General features: G+C 41.1%; 1 non-coding gene across 1 annotated transcript; it reads left to right on the top strand.

Annotated features, from left to right (window-relative positions):
- Window positions 1-577: 577 nt before the first annotated feature.
- Window positions 578-680, top strand: LOC136332718 (U6 spliceosomal RNA). The gene has a single exon (XR_010730877.1). It is a non-coding gene; the product is annotated as a U6 spliceosomal RNA (small nuclear RNA).
- Window positions 681-14464: the final 13784 nt, after the last annotated feature.

Here is a 14464-nt window from a genome sequence, read left to right as displayed (position 1 = left end):
AGAATGCTTTTAGTGAAGTTATATTCTAAGATTTGCTGCAGTGCTTGTTTTAATGATCAGAAAAAATAATCCAGATCTTACTAGACTATATTTTGTTATTTTCTAAGCATTCATGAATATGTTTTAACAAAAGCCAATTTTTAACAAACGGATATGACTGAAGGATATCATTTAGTACATCAGGATCTACTAACGCGGTTGAACGCCATTGACTGGAGGAGCTGCAAAGTGAGAAGCGAAGTGCTTTTGAGACAACCCAGGACATGGTGTTGAAAAGCTACGTGTGGAGTTGAGTAAAGGTTGAAGGCAGTGTGGATTCACAAGGCAAGTACAGTAACCAAGTCCCATGATCCATCACCTTTAGGTTTGTTGTTTTTTCACTATGACAACTGCTTATCTTTGTTAGATGCTTTTGGATTCACAGCTGACACCAGAGGAAGTGACTTTTCTTTACTGGCTTGACAAACAAGAACTGAATATAAAAATTCAGCAACACAACAAGAGATTTCCGCATGAAGGATGTTAGGGATTTTATTTTAACTGCTTTTTTTATAATCATACAAGTGACGTCAAAGAGACATTTTGTCAACACATATACTAAAATTGGAACAAAACAGAGATAATTAGCTTAGCCCCTGAACAGGGATGACACCCAAATTCATGAAGTAGTCCATATTTCTGTAACAACAACAAGAAGAGATACTACATGGAGAATACTTAGTACTCTGAGCTCTGAAATCACTAATAAAATGCATTTAATCAATCACCTAAAGATAATTTGAGCCCATTAGAGGTAAAACTAGTTCTATTACTTGCACAACATTTATTTACTTATTTAATAATTTTATTTTTTTAATGGGGCGACATCAATAAATCAGGATACATATATTCAAAGATAACAAGTCCAGGTTATCTTGTCGTTCAATTATGTTGCATACCCATCACCCAAAGTCAGATTGTCCTCTGTCACCTTCTATCTACTTTTCTTTGTGCCCCTCCCCCTCCCCCTTTCCCTCACCCTTTCCCCCCTCCCCCCCATAACCACCACACTCTTATCAATGTCTCTTAGTTTCACTTTTATGTCCCACCTACATATGGAATAATGCAGTTCTTGGTTTTTTCTGATTTACTTATTTCGCTTCATATCATGTTATCAAGATCCCACCATTTTGCTGTAAATGATCTGATGTCATCATTTCTTATGGCTGAGTAGTATTCCATAGTGTATATGTGCCACATCTTCTTTATCCAGTCATCTATTGACGGGCTTTTTGGTTGTTTCCATGTCCTGGCCACTGTGAACAATGCTGCAATAAACATGGGGCTGCATGTGTCTTTACCTATCAATGTTTCTGAGGTTTGGGGATATATACCCAGTAGAGGGATTGCTGGGTCATAAGGTAGTTCTATTTTCAGTTTTTTGAGGAACCACCATACTTTCTTCCATAATGGTTGTACTACTTTACATTCCCACCAACAGTGGATGAGGGTTCCTTTTTCTCCACAGCCTCTCCAACATTTGCTATTACCTGTCTTGCTAATAATAGCTAATCGAACAGGTGTGAGGTGGTATCTCATTGCAGTTTTGATTCGCATTTCTCTAATAGCTAAAGAAGATGTGCATCTTTTCATATATCTGTTGGCCATTTATATTTCTTCCTGGGAGAAGTGTCTGTTCATGTCCTCTTCCCATTTTTTTATTGGATTGTTTGTTTGTTGCACAACATTTAAAATAAATAATAGAAAGATCAAACTGTTGGCCTCTAGCTCTTGTACTCAGACAAATCGGACCAACCTGAAGTCTCAGTGCCAGATTGTAGAATGTGGCATGCCACGCTGAGCCTGTGTGGCCATCTCATCCACTGGGACAGCCCTAGCCCTGTCTTCTTCTTAGACTATCAGAGGCTCCCACTGTTCTTTTCGATAGTCTAGAGGCCAGAGAAGTAACATTAAAAGGCGAGGTGGTCCTCTGACTGTGGACCGACAGAGGGCTCAGGCTCTGGTTGTTGGCTGCAGCAGCTGTGCGTTTCCAGACAATTGTGGCCATGGTAGAGTTTAGGCCCACGTGTATCATGTGTTTCAATGTTTAAAATAAACTAGTTGTCTGGAGTTAAAAAAATTTTTAATCTTTTCATCTAATTCCAGAAAGTGTCTATATTCTGGAAAGTACAAATATGCCTACCTATGAACCGCTTTGCCCTCTTAAAAACTACTAAAGATCCCAAGAGCTTATGTTTATATGGGTCATATCTGTTTATACTTATCATATTATAAACTTAAACTGAAAAATAATAAAATATATATTAATTCATTTAAAAGTTAAACTCATTGTGCATTAATATAAATAACACATTTTTGTGAATAATAAATATGTTTCCCAAAACAAAATTTACATCATGAGAAAATTGGAATTACTTTACAATTCTGCAAATTTCTCCGTGTCTGACTTAATAGAAGGCAGCTGGACTCTCCTGTCTGCTTCTGCATTCAACCCACTGTCGTATGTTGTTTTGGTTGAAGTAAATGAAGAAAATGTGACTTTCAAATTTGTAGTTGAAAGGGAAGGCTTTATTATTTTTTTTGAAGAGAGAGAGAAGCATCAATTCATTGTTTCACTTAGTTATGCACCCATTGACTGCTTCTCATATGTGTTCTGACCAAGGCTTGAACCAGCAACCTCTGGGCCAAGCAGTGACCCTGGGATCAAACCTATGACCTCGGCACTCCAGGAGGATGCTCTATTTACTGCATTACTGGCCAGGTCAGGGGAGACATATTTTCATAGCTTGTTCAGATAATTGTAGATATTTTCTAATGCTACACTAAAACTCAAAGAGTGATTATTTTTTAAATGTTAGGATGCAAGGAGAAATTTTAAATCAGATCAATGAATTCTTTGTGATTGATTACATTAAAATCTATACATATTTATCTTCTTGTACTTTTAAAGAATTTTTTTACCCAGGAATAATTCTATAACATCATGCATTTGTTATTTGAAAAATATCTGTTCACATATCTTTAAAATGTTGACACATTTTATTATACAGTATCATAACCTACTACATAGCCACTGGAAAACCCCACTGTACACTGTGAGAGAATGGGAGTTAGAAAAGCAAATAATGTCTTAGTATTATTATGAAAACAGCTGTGACTTCTATGGACCCTCTGGTGTAGCAAAAAAAAAAGCCCTTCCCTAGAAATGTATGGATCTGAATTCTACCTCAGACCATGCTACTAAGTAGCTCAGTGACCTTAAGAAGGTTTCCTCACCTTTCTGTGCCTCAGTTTCTCAACTGTAAAATGGAAGTTTAGAACTCAAGTCAGAGTTTATTAGTGGGAAAACCACTGGCATTCAAGGCAGAAAATTCTGTTGTTATGAGGGACTATCCGTCATGCTCTAGGATACTTAACATCCCTGGCTCTTCCATTGAATATGATGAGTGCCATACTCCGCCCTCAGTCACTGTGGACAGTTTCAGATCAGTCACGCCTAGAACCCCAAGAGAACCCTTTGGAGGGTGATAACGCCTCTAGTCTAGGCCTGTTGGCTTAAATAAACTTTAAGTTTTCTTTCACTTTTGAAACCAATTCTATTAAGATCATTTAACATATTTAAATTTTATTTTTATATACATGTGTACACACCTATTTAGGTGTTGTAGACATAAATATATTTAACTTGGACAAATGGTTGTGACTACTTCTTCAGTCTAGTGACATGGCAGGTAACAAAATGAGAAGAGCTCGAGTAGGGGCAGGAAGGGGAAAATGGAAACAGAAATTTTACATCCTTTTAGCCACATTATTTACAAACTTAAGGTTATTGAAATTGCTCACAGTGAACAGCGCTGTGCACACTCACCTGCGCAGCTGCCCAGAGGTGTGGGAAGGAAGGGTGATGTTTTCCCTAGTCTCCCAAGTTTACAGACAGCCGTGCGATCATCCCTCAGCCAGCTCCGCTTTCTTCCTGCTCCTGCGGGGCCAATGTGGCAGAGTGGCTAAAAGCACCTACCTTATAGGCTCTTGTGAGGATTAAAAATGCTAATGCACACAAAGTGCCTGGAATAATGAGTGCCAAAGGGCAAGGAAGCAATAAATGTCCATTTGATACTAAGGGAAGGCAGGAAGCCTTGCTCCCTTCCACTGATATTTTGTTCAACTTTCCCTGTTAATTTCTTCCTTCTTTTCCCCTAAGGCTGAACATAAAGCTGACCTTATTATACTTTTATGTGTACACGTGGGATGCTGGTTATAACAGGAGAAAGTGCATTCTTGTAACCTTGCATGGCTTCAGCACAGAGCTCTCAGGAATCCCTTCTGATGTCCGTCCTAAGTGAAGACAAAGGAAAGCCCAGTGGAGCTGGCACTCCTCTGATTTTTGGGAGGCTTGGAACGCACATTTTTAAATGAGGCTGATCTGAAACTGTCTTTGTTAGCAATGAACTTCTCACAGATACAGGCCAAAATTGCAATGAGCACTGAGAAGGCAACTCCATATTTTAAAGAGATGACTCTGGACCAGACTTACTCATAGAAGCAACTGAAAAGGTTTGGAGTTGACTCCTAGGAGTGTTTCCTTTTCTAAATTTGGCAGTTCGCGCAAAGGCTGTATCTATCTTCTTCCTTCTCCTCCTCCAGAAAGAAAAAGTACGATTTCGATTTGTGCATTCTGTTCTTTGCAGAACCTCCCCCTAGGCTCCAGAGAAGTCTCACCTTCCCATCACCAAAGAAAAGAAATTTGTGGCAGACAAGAAAGCAAAGTTACTTGCTTCTAAGGTTAATTGTGTACCTATTTGCAACTTGGCTTCTATCTGATTAATGAAGTTTTGAGAGAAGAATTCTGAAAGATGTGTATATATATTTTTTTATTGATTGATTTTTCTTTTTTAGAGAGAGAGAGAGAAAGGGAGATAGAAATACCGATCTGTTGTCCCACTTATTTGTGTATTCATTGGTTGACTAATGTATGTGCCCTGACCCAACTCCAACCAATGAGCTACCCACCCAAGGCCCAGATGTGCATATTTCATCAGCCTTTCAGAGAGAAGGGGAAGGTGACCTCATGGTAAAGCTTCTGTGTGTTTATATATCTCCAAACAGACATTCTAGTGAAGCTTCTGGGTCTGTGTTTCTTATTTCTATGTTCAAGCAGCCTGGAAACTTAGCCACTCCTTCCTGAAGCTTCTACCAATGACCAATTTAAGTACTTGATGGGGAATTGGCAAGATAATTTTAAGGTCTCTTTCAACTCTGTAAATGTTTAAATGTACATATCTCTAGAGCTGGCAATGGCTTCGAATTCATCCAGTTCAACCCTCTTATTTTCAACATGGAAGCTAAAGCCAGAGAGGCCAAGTGAACTTCCTAAATCAGAAATTTCTTTCATAGCAAGAATGAGTTGAGAAACATAACACTTTCAATTATTTATTCCATGGTCCTTGAAATTGAGCTCCCCTGGAGATGTGTAGCTATGTGTACAAGGTACACAAAAGTGACAGGGTACAACTTGGGACATCTTTTGAGAATTTCAAATTTACCCTAAGATCAATACTTTTTTTCATTAAGTGTGAGGAGGGGAGTCAGAGAGACAGACTCCTGCATGTGCACTGGATCCACCCAGCAAGCTCCCTACCAGGTAGTGATGATCTGCCCATCTGGGACTGTTGCTCAGCAACCAAGTTATTTTTAGCACCTGATGTAGAGGCTCCATGGAGCCATACTCAGCACCCAGGGCTGATGTGCTCAAACTAATCAAGTTATGACTGTGGGAGAGGAAGTAAGAGAGAGAGAAAGAGAGAAAGAAGGAGAAGAAGGAGGGGTTGAAAAGCAGATTGTCACTTCTATGACCTGGGGCTTCAAACCTGGGACATCCACATGCTGGGCCAATACTTTACCACTGAGACAACCAGCTAGGGCCCTTAAGACCAATACTTAAAATGATTTTTGTATCATCTGCACTGCAGTTTATATCACATGTATCATGGTCTCCAGCTCTCAGAACAGTGTCTGACATAGTAAGTAATCAATAAATATTTGTTGGATGAATAAATAAATAAATGTTAAAAAATAAAAAAACCTATAATTACCTAAAATTGTAACTAATCATGACAGATTATCAAAATGTATCATTATCTTCATCATTATGATATTATTAAGAGAATGGGTGTTATATAAACCAGCCTGCTTTTGAATACTGTAGTTACCACTCATCCTCTTTGGGCTGTTTTTCTTCTGTGGAACAATCTTCATCAAAAGATTGCTGGGAGGATTAGGTGTGTGTCTGTTAAAATATTAATAAGTAAAAACTTAGGGCCTGGCTAATGGTTAAGTATTCAATAAACAGTAATATGCTCAACAAGCAGGCTCAGTGGTAGAACCATCTATTCTGTGAAGCAAAACAGAAATTCAGTGATGTTTTTCTGCCAAGGGTGTTTTTTGTTCATTTTGAATTACTCTGTAGGCAAAGCAATGAGGCACAGAATTGTGATCCTGAGTCTGTCAATCAAATTTTAATTAAGCCAGTGGTTCCTAAACCTTCTTAGTTCATGGCCCTTAGTTTCTAAGTGGTCCATGGTGTCCTTGGTCCAAAAAGAATACCTAATGACACTATTTACTTACTAGTTAAATCTAAATGACTTAGTAAGCATTTATGTCTTAATAATTTAATAGCTATTTGAAAAAACTACATATACATCAAAATAAAAGCAATATTAGTTTTTATTTCATTTTAAACAACATAGAAGGTGCTCTCAAAGGAAAGTGATAGTGTAAGCTTTTTTCCAATTTCGTACACAATAAAGCATGAACTTTATTAAAAAATATTGATAATTATAATCACAAATGGGATGTGTGCTTTGTTGGGCACTGCACGATTTATCCAAGCTGGGAACCTCCTGGGTCACTGCTACTTCCCTTTTCTACTCCACGGTGATTTTTGTGTGATGCTTGCATTTTTATCACAGCAGCAACCAAACGCCCCACTTCAATAGCTTTTGATGTCACTGAAAGGAATGCAGTTGATTGTATGCTGGAGCTGTGATTACCTTGAACTGGTAGTCTGACCTGGATCCCTTCGATGTTGAGAACTGCTGTGTTTTCCCTTGAAAATGTAAAAGATTGTGGTGGCCTTGCAAGTGGGCAATAGCTCCCAGAGCAGGGTGCCTCGGCACACAGTTTGTGAACCAGGAGAGTCAGCGATGACTGTGTGCCAGGAACTCAGCTACGCGTGGGACCTGATGGATGAACGCATTTCGTGCCCCATGTGTCTTACAGGATAGTGGTTGCAACCAATATTAATCAGATCATATCACCAAAGCATGCATTATTACAAACTTTGATTGGTGTAATAAAGTCAAACTGGCCTGCTGCCAGGGGTCCCTGTTCTCAGGCTGGAGAGAACACTCTATTCCCACTCGGTCCTCTGCAGGTGTTTCCTCTGGCAGCTTCCATTGTACTCAGCACCATCCTTCTTAAAACAATAACTTGAATAAAGAAGAAAACCAGTATGCCCCAAACTGAGGCATTAAAAATAGTCACAATGAAATGCATCTGGATGGGGCCAAAGATGCCCATACCTACCTCAGTACCATCTTGGTACCCCTAGTTCTCAGGGACAATATTCAGAGGGGGCTCTCCCAGAAAGACCACTTTACTTCAATAAGGTTTTTGCTACAAACCCTAGAGGTTAGGTCAGGGTGAATGTCTGGGGCTTTTAGACTGGATGCCTTTTGTTCAGATCCTGGGCAAGCTGAAGCTTACAACCTGGAAGCAGGCTGGTCTCCTGGGCCTCTGCTCTGGGCCTTCCCCCTCATCTACGGATCCTGGATTTTTAACACTCACAATGTGTAAAATATTGGAGATGTGAGGCAAGGCCCCAGGCCTCTCTTGCTGCCAGCTGTGCTGAGTAATGAGATTCTCAGAACATTGTGGTGGAAAGTTATGACCTCAGTCTCTCATCTCCTAGTCCAGTGATTTTCAACCTTTTTCATCTCATGGCACATATAAACTAATTACTAAAACTCTACGACACACCTAAAAATATAGTCTTCACCACTTTGACAAAATATATATAGGTATAATTTTTATTAATTTATAAAAAACCCACATAATAATAGTTATTACCTACCCTTTTTGCTCCAAAGTGACTTATATGTATATAAGGATTTCTCAATCCAAGAATTAACCAGTCAGATGCAACCTTATTATGCTTATATGACCAATAAAATACAGTGCTATTATATGACCTATATATTTATGGTTCAAGACAAGGCATTCACACTGGATGCCTATTGTTGTGTTGACTGTTGTCATTTTTTTATTTGACAATGTAAGGGAAAAGAGGTCAGTGCCTGTGACTAAATAGTCAGGTATTGCATGTTATAAAATTCTTATGACACATGAATTGGAAATCACTGCCCTAGTCCAAGCATGCCCCACCCTTAACACATACACACACACACACACACACACACACACACACACACACCAAAAATACCCTTACCTTATGGGCTGGGGTTGATGGAGAGGCATGAACCTAGAGCTCCCACTAGTGGCAGGAGTGAACCACCACCATTTCTCGACTTTCCATTTGTTTCTTCCCTTACTCTTGTTGGATTTAACAACCAGGACCATGGTTTACACGAAGCATTTAAAAATGTCATCTTTACCTTTATGGGGACATTTCTCCAAACACTGGCAGTTCTCTATGGACCTACAGAAAACAATGATGTCTTTTCATTGTTGAATCTCAAAGCTTCAGTTACTAGGAGGGAGGAATAAAGTTACCTCATTCTTCCCACCATTGACCTCCACCACTCCCTTGTTTCTTTTTCTGAGGACTGTTCAGAATCAAGAGGTGTGCATTTTACAAACACACACACACACACATACACATACACACACACACACACACACACACGATTAGGTTAATCTTGCCTTCTACTAGCTGGGGGATAGATAGGACTGTGGGGGAGCCTGGAATGAGTGGCTTAGACAAGTTCTACATCGGAGCTAAAAAAAATCCTCTCCTCTCCTCCTTCCCTTGACGAAGCTTCTCCTCTGTCTGCTTTCCTCACTGTCAGCATGGTGAGACGAGGGGCACCCTGCATAGAGGAACCAAGTTCACATCCAGCCCAGGTACAAAGGTGCCCTGTCCAGCCACGAGGCCCAGCACAGGTCACTGAGGGAGTAAAATGTAGTCTGGGGCAAAATCTTTATCATAATAAAGGACATGCAACTGTCTGGCATCTCCTCAAAATCTACCACCATAGAGCTGGGTGAGTGTAAGTGCGGGCATACAGGGTTCGGGTGTCAAATTAAATACTGTTTTATCACAAATAACCAATAGAAATATTTTCAGTAATAATAATTTAATAAATAGTCTAATTATATGACTAGTAAAAGCCAGGTTTTCTACCTGTTGCCCTTTACACATATCCATGGGTCAGCAAAATAGACTTCTGATATTATTCATCTCCTTTGATAAGACATTATAAACAAAATGAAATAATTACCCATGTTTTCTCATTACTGATATGCAGAATTTCTGAAAGATGGGATCCCACTTTATCAGATATCAAAGTGACAGTACTACAAAGGTTACCAACTTTTATGGGCTAAACTGTGTCCCTTTCCAAAATTCATATGTTGAAGCCCTAATCCTCAGTACTTCAGAACGTGATTGTGTTTGGCGATAGGACCCTTAAGTTGGTAATTAAAGTAAAATGAGGTCATTAGGATGGGCTCTGATCCAATATGTTTGGTGTCTTTATAAGAAAAGGAGATTAGAGCCCTAGTCAGGCACACGTGAGAAATGACCATTGGCTTCTCTTCCCCTCCCCCTTCTCTACCTCTTCCCCTCTAGCAGCCAGTGGCTCGAGTGGTTTGAGTATCTGCCCCAGGCACTGAGGATAGCTTGGTTGGTCTGAGCATCGCCCTAGACAGGGATTGGCAGGTGAATCCTGGTCAGGACATTTGCAGGGGTCTGTTTATTTTCCTTCTTTAAGTTAAAAAATAAAAAAGGAGATTAGGACACAGATGAACACAGAGGAAAGACCACCTGAAGACAGAGAAAGTGGTGTAAGGCTGGTGGTTGTGGCCTTGCAGATTCACATTGACTATGTGAACATAGTAAAGGAACAAAGGGCAAACAGTAAAGGAACTGTGGAGCCAGAAAATGGTAGGCCATTCCATTTAGTGGCTTGCAAAGACAGGCAAGCCAAAAGAAGAAGAAAAAAAAAACAAAGGAAAAGCCTGCTTTTCATAGTGGAAGGCAAGGGATCAGGAAACAAACCACACCTTGTAGTGGCAGGGCATGATCTGATCTCATCACCCCGGAGGGGAAACACTATATCCTTACAATAGTGCTGTCACGTGCTCCTGCACTAATTGCACAAAGTGCTTACAGCAGGTTAACCAGCAAGCAAGCCTAACACAGCTGTTTTCCCCACAGGTGGTCATCCACAAGCCATTAAGACAAGCCTCAGAAGAAACCAATCCTGTTGACACTTTATCTTGGATTTCTGGCCTCCAGAATTGAGAAAATACACTTCCCTTCTTTCTGGAAGCCCTAGAAAACTAATACAAGAAGGATGGGGGTTTTCTGATCATTTTAATTATGATGCAGAATTTAAAATAGTATTGTTTCATAGAGTAGAAGTGCAATTCAGATACAGGTAATTCTAACTCTGGAGTCTTTATATAAATAGAAAATGGTATTAAATGTTCACCACCTTAGGCTGTTTGGAAACAATGGTTTTCAAATGGCTATTAAAGAACATTTGGGGGAAAATGGTTTTTTTTGTTTGTTATTTGTTTGTTTTAATAGAAAGATTGCTTTCTAAGTGATGTGAAAAGATAAATACATTAAAGTCAGTTCACCCTCTGTCTTAGCACATGAGGCTTCCTGCTGAAGGCATGAGTCTGGCGCCTGCATCTCCAGACATTTCCTCCACACCAAGTGCTTTGGTGTGAACGTGGCTACTGGAAAACAGAAAGGGAGCAAGGGTCTGTGTAAGCTGTGAAAGCCCATTCTTGGCTCAAGTACTTAAAACTCCCCATAGTGACTTTGTGTACAGTAACAGCCCATTTTCTCAGGCTGACAGCTCGCATTGGTGTGGCTATTTCGCATGCATCACTCTTGTGCGGTGGGTGGGATAGTTGTCACCATTTCTCCAGCTTACAGGTGAAGAAAGCGATGTCTCACAGGTGACTATGAGGGACTCCTATACAGCCAGTGAAATGAATGACATGACCATGTGTTCAGAGGAAACACCCTTCGTGCCCTGAGTACAAGTTCCTGAGGCAGTGTTGTCCTGGCAGTGTCCTGGGTTCCAAAGGCAGCCAAGCTGGGCTGAGGGACACGTTCAGCTGACAGGGCAGCATCTGGGGTAGCCTGGGGGAACCAGGGTGCATTGTGCATAAAGGCTGATATGGGAGCAGGCACTTGCAAAGCGTCACTGGCCTGACCATGCTGTAGGTGCCTGCTGCACTGAGTGAAGGTACTCGAGCTTGTTCTGGTGGCAGGCAAAGTTTTCTGAGGCAGAATCTCCTGATGGAGCTATTAGATGTATAGTAGGCCTGGAAGAATAGACTAAATAATTACAAACTTGCAACAACTGCCCTAAGGTAATATCCCTGTTTAAACTTAACTTAGACCATGTACCACCCAGACCAGAGAATTTTAGAATGGGAAGTCTGCTTCTAGATTGCAGCCTACTGGTTCTCTTCATCACTAATCTTTTTGATACTAACTTCCTTAGCTATAAAACGAGTGTCTCATCAGTGATACTGATAGTTAAAAATAATAGTAACAGCTTCACTTACTAAGAAAGAACTCTTTCAAGATGCCATTCTTGGGCAATCTCTTGTGATCTAAGAATAGCTTATCCCTCCTGTCTCTGAGTGATTACTAAGTTCCACGTAATAAGGGTGCTATGCCTGAATTTCCTCCTTCTCAGAGTGCTACGCCTCTGTTTCTGCCCTGCCGTGACCCCTGGCGGAGAGGCCTCTGGCAGCCTGGATGTCTGCTTGGTGTGAGCTGTAAACCGTGCTCACGGTGGCTGATGCAGTGCTGTGCACAGTGTCTCTATGTGAGGGAAGAGCCCCCTGCCCTGGGTGAGTGGTCAGGGTGCAAGGCTTGGAGGGCAGGCAGTGGACTTGGAGCTTGCTCATGCCCCCAGCTCTACAACTGCACATGGCAGACCAGAGGCAGGAGGCACTCACCCTCGACCCAGCCCAGAGTTCCACATGGTGAGCTCTCTGCCTTCTCATCCTCTCTGCAGTTTCTAACCACTGCCCCACCCTCCCCCACCTCAGCTCTGATCTTCAGTTCAGTGGTCCAGGAAGAGGCCTCGGCCTTGCATTGTGCTTTCTGTGTAGCTCTCTTTTCCTGTCAGGTGCGAACTTCGCTGATGCTATGCCCCCCCCACACCCCACCCCTGCCACGCTTTACTTGGTTTCCAGTAAATCTGTTTCCAGTTGGCCACGCTGAAAACATTTGGATGCAGGATAGTTTGCCAAAAGCCAATTTGTCAGACAAGCAATTCTCCCAATTACTGGAGATTGTATGAAGTGTTAGCATTGCCCCAGCATGCCCAGCTCCATCTGCAACCCCAGGGGCTATCAGAAAAAAGGTTTTCCTCTGGATGTGAGACAGTTTGCAGAGTCACAGTAAAAGGCAAAAGCAGAAGCAAGTTACTTAACTATAACCCAGGGATACTGCTGTCTAGCTCTGGGGTTTGTCAGCATTAACACAGCTAATACAAATAAAGCACTTAGGCCAGCCTGGCAGGCAATATTCATCATACAATACATGTGAGCAATTACTACTATTAAAACAAGTAGGACTTTTAACTTTACAGATGCATTTAAATTATATGAATTGAGCTAGAGACTAGTGAAAAACAGAGATCACAATATAAATGGGAATGCCAGGAAAAGTAGATAGCAAGCATTTGGGCCACTTCAGCGGTCCACACCCTGGTCTTGTCATTTGCCAGGGAGGGGAGAGGAGCTGGAGATTGAGTTCAATAACCAATGGCCAGTGACTTCATCAGTCATGCCTCTGCAATGAAGCCTCCACAAAACCCCGAAGGATGGGATTCGGAGAGTTTGAGGTTGGTGAACACATGGCCATGCAGGAGAGCACAGAAGCCCACATCCCTTTCCCCATGTCTTGCCCCATTCATCTCTTCCCTCTGGCATTCCTGAGTTCTATTATTTATAATAAGTGGTAATTTATTAAGTAAAAGGGTTTTCTGAGTTCTGTGAGCCACTCCAGCAGCTCTCAAGTTCCATGGATTTGTTCTTGACTAACTGTTATATTGAGATTTGTGGGTATCACTGACAGGCTCAGTTTCCCCTTTTGCAGAATGGGTATATAAAATAAATCAATTATCTATCTCTTCGGCATCTGTTATCCTTAATGAGTGAACACGTGATAAGTCTGCAGGTAGGGTGGACGGGAGTTCAGCTGTGTTGATTGAACATGTGAGAAGGGAGCAGGTAGATTTCATAGTGTCATTAGTTGGAACTTGAGCCAGCTTTAGCAGTTTTAAAATCGTGTTTACTACTACTGTTTGCATATTAAAATTAACAGAAAAAGAATTTTAAGGAAAAAATTCTTAGGTTCCACCCACCCGTCCAAGATTCTACCCTATTGATATGGGGTGAGATCTGAGCATCAGCATTTTTTTTAAAAGCTTCAGGAGGTGATTCTATTGTTGCAGCCAAGACTAAAAACCACTGTCTTAGAACAGCATCAGTAACACCAACTAGGTGAAAATGGCACAGAAGGCAGGCCCTGGTGTGACCAAGAGGTGAACCCGTCTACATTCTGGAGTCACACAGCCACTGACATTCAGTGGGTTTCTAATTGTGATCTAGAGGAAAGGACACTTGGATAATAGACAAGAATCACAAGAAACGCTGAATAATGGGTTAAAGCAATGGTCCCCAACCCCTGGGCCGTGGACCGGTACCGGTCCGTGGGTCATTTGGTACCGGTCTGCAGAGAAAGAATAAATAATTTACATTATTTCTGTTTTATTTATATTTAAGTCTGAACAATATTTTATTTTTTAAAATGACCAGATTCCCTCTATTATATCCATCTAAGACTCACTCTTGACACTTGTCTTGGTCACGTGATACATTTATCCATCCCACCCTAAAGGCCAGTCCGTGAAAATATTTTCTGACATTAAACCTGTCCGTGGCCCAGAAAAGGTTGGGGACCACTGGGTTAAAGGAGCCCTCAAAAAATCACCCAAACTTAATTAATTATCTTCCTGATTGCTGTGTGAGCTTTGGCAATTCAGCTTAGGTACCTGGGCCTCAGTTTTCCTAGCCATGAAATGAATGGGTTAGATTAGTTAAGCTCAAGGGTGTCTTGTAGGGCTGTTATTCTATGATCCTAAGATAGTTTTCAAGAATCAGAGAAAATAGATGTTGACACTGC

This window comes from Saccopteryx bilineata, chromosome 3 (assembly GCF_036850765.1).
Source record: "Saccopteryx bilineata isolate mSacBil1 chromosome 3, mSacBil1_pri_phased_curated, whole genome shotgun sequence".
NCBI classification, from domain to species: domain Eukaryota; kingdom Metazoa; phylum Chordata; class Mammalia; order Chiroptera; family Emballonuridae; genus Saccopteryx; species Saccopteryx bilineata.
This window is presented reverse-complemented; position numbering and strand designations above follow the sequence as displayed.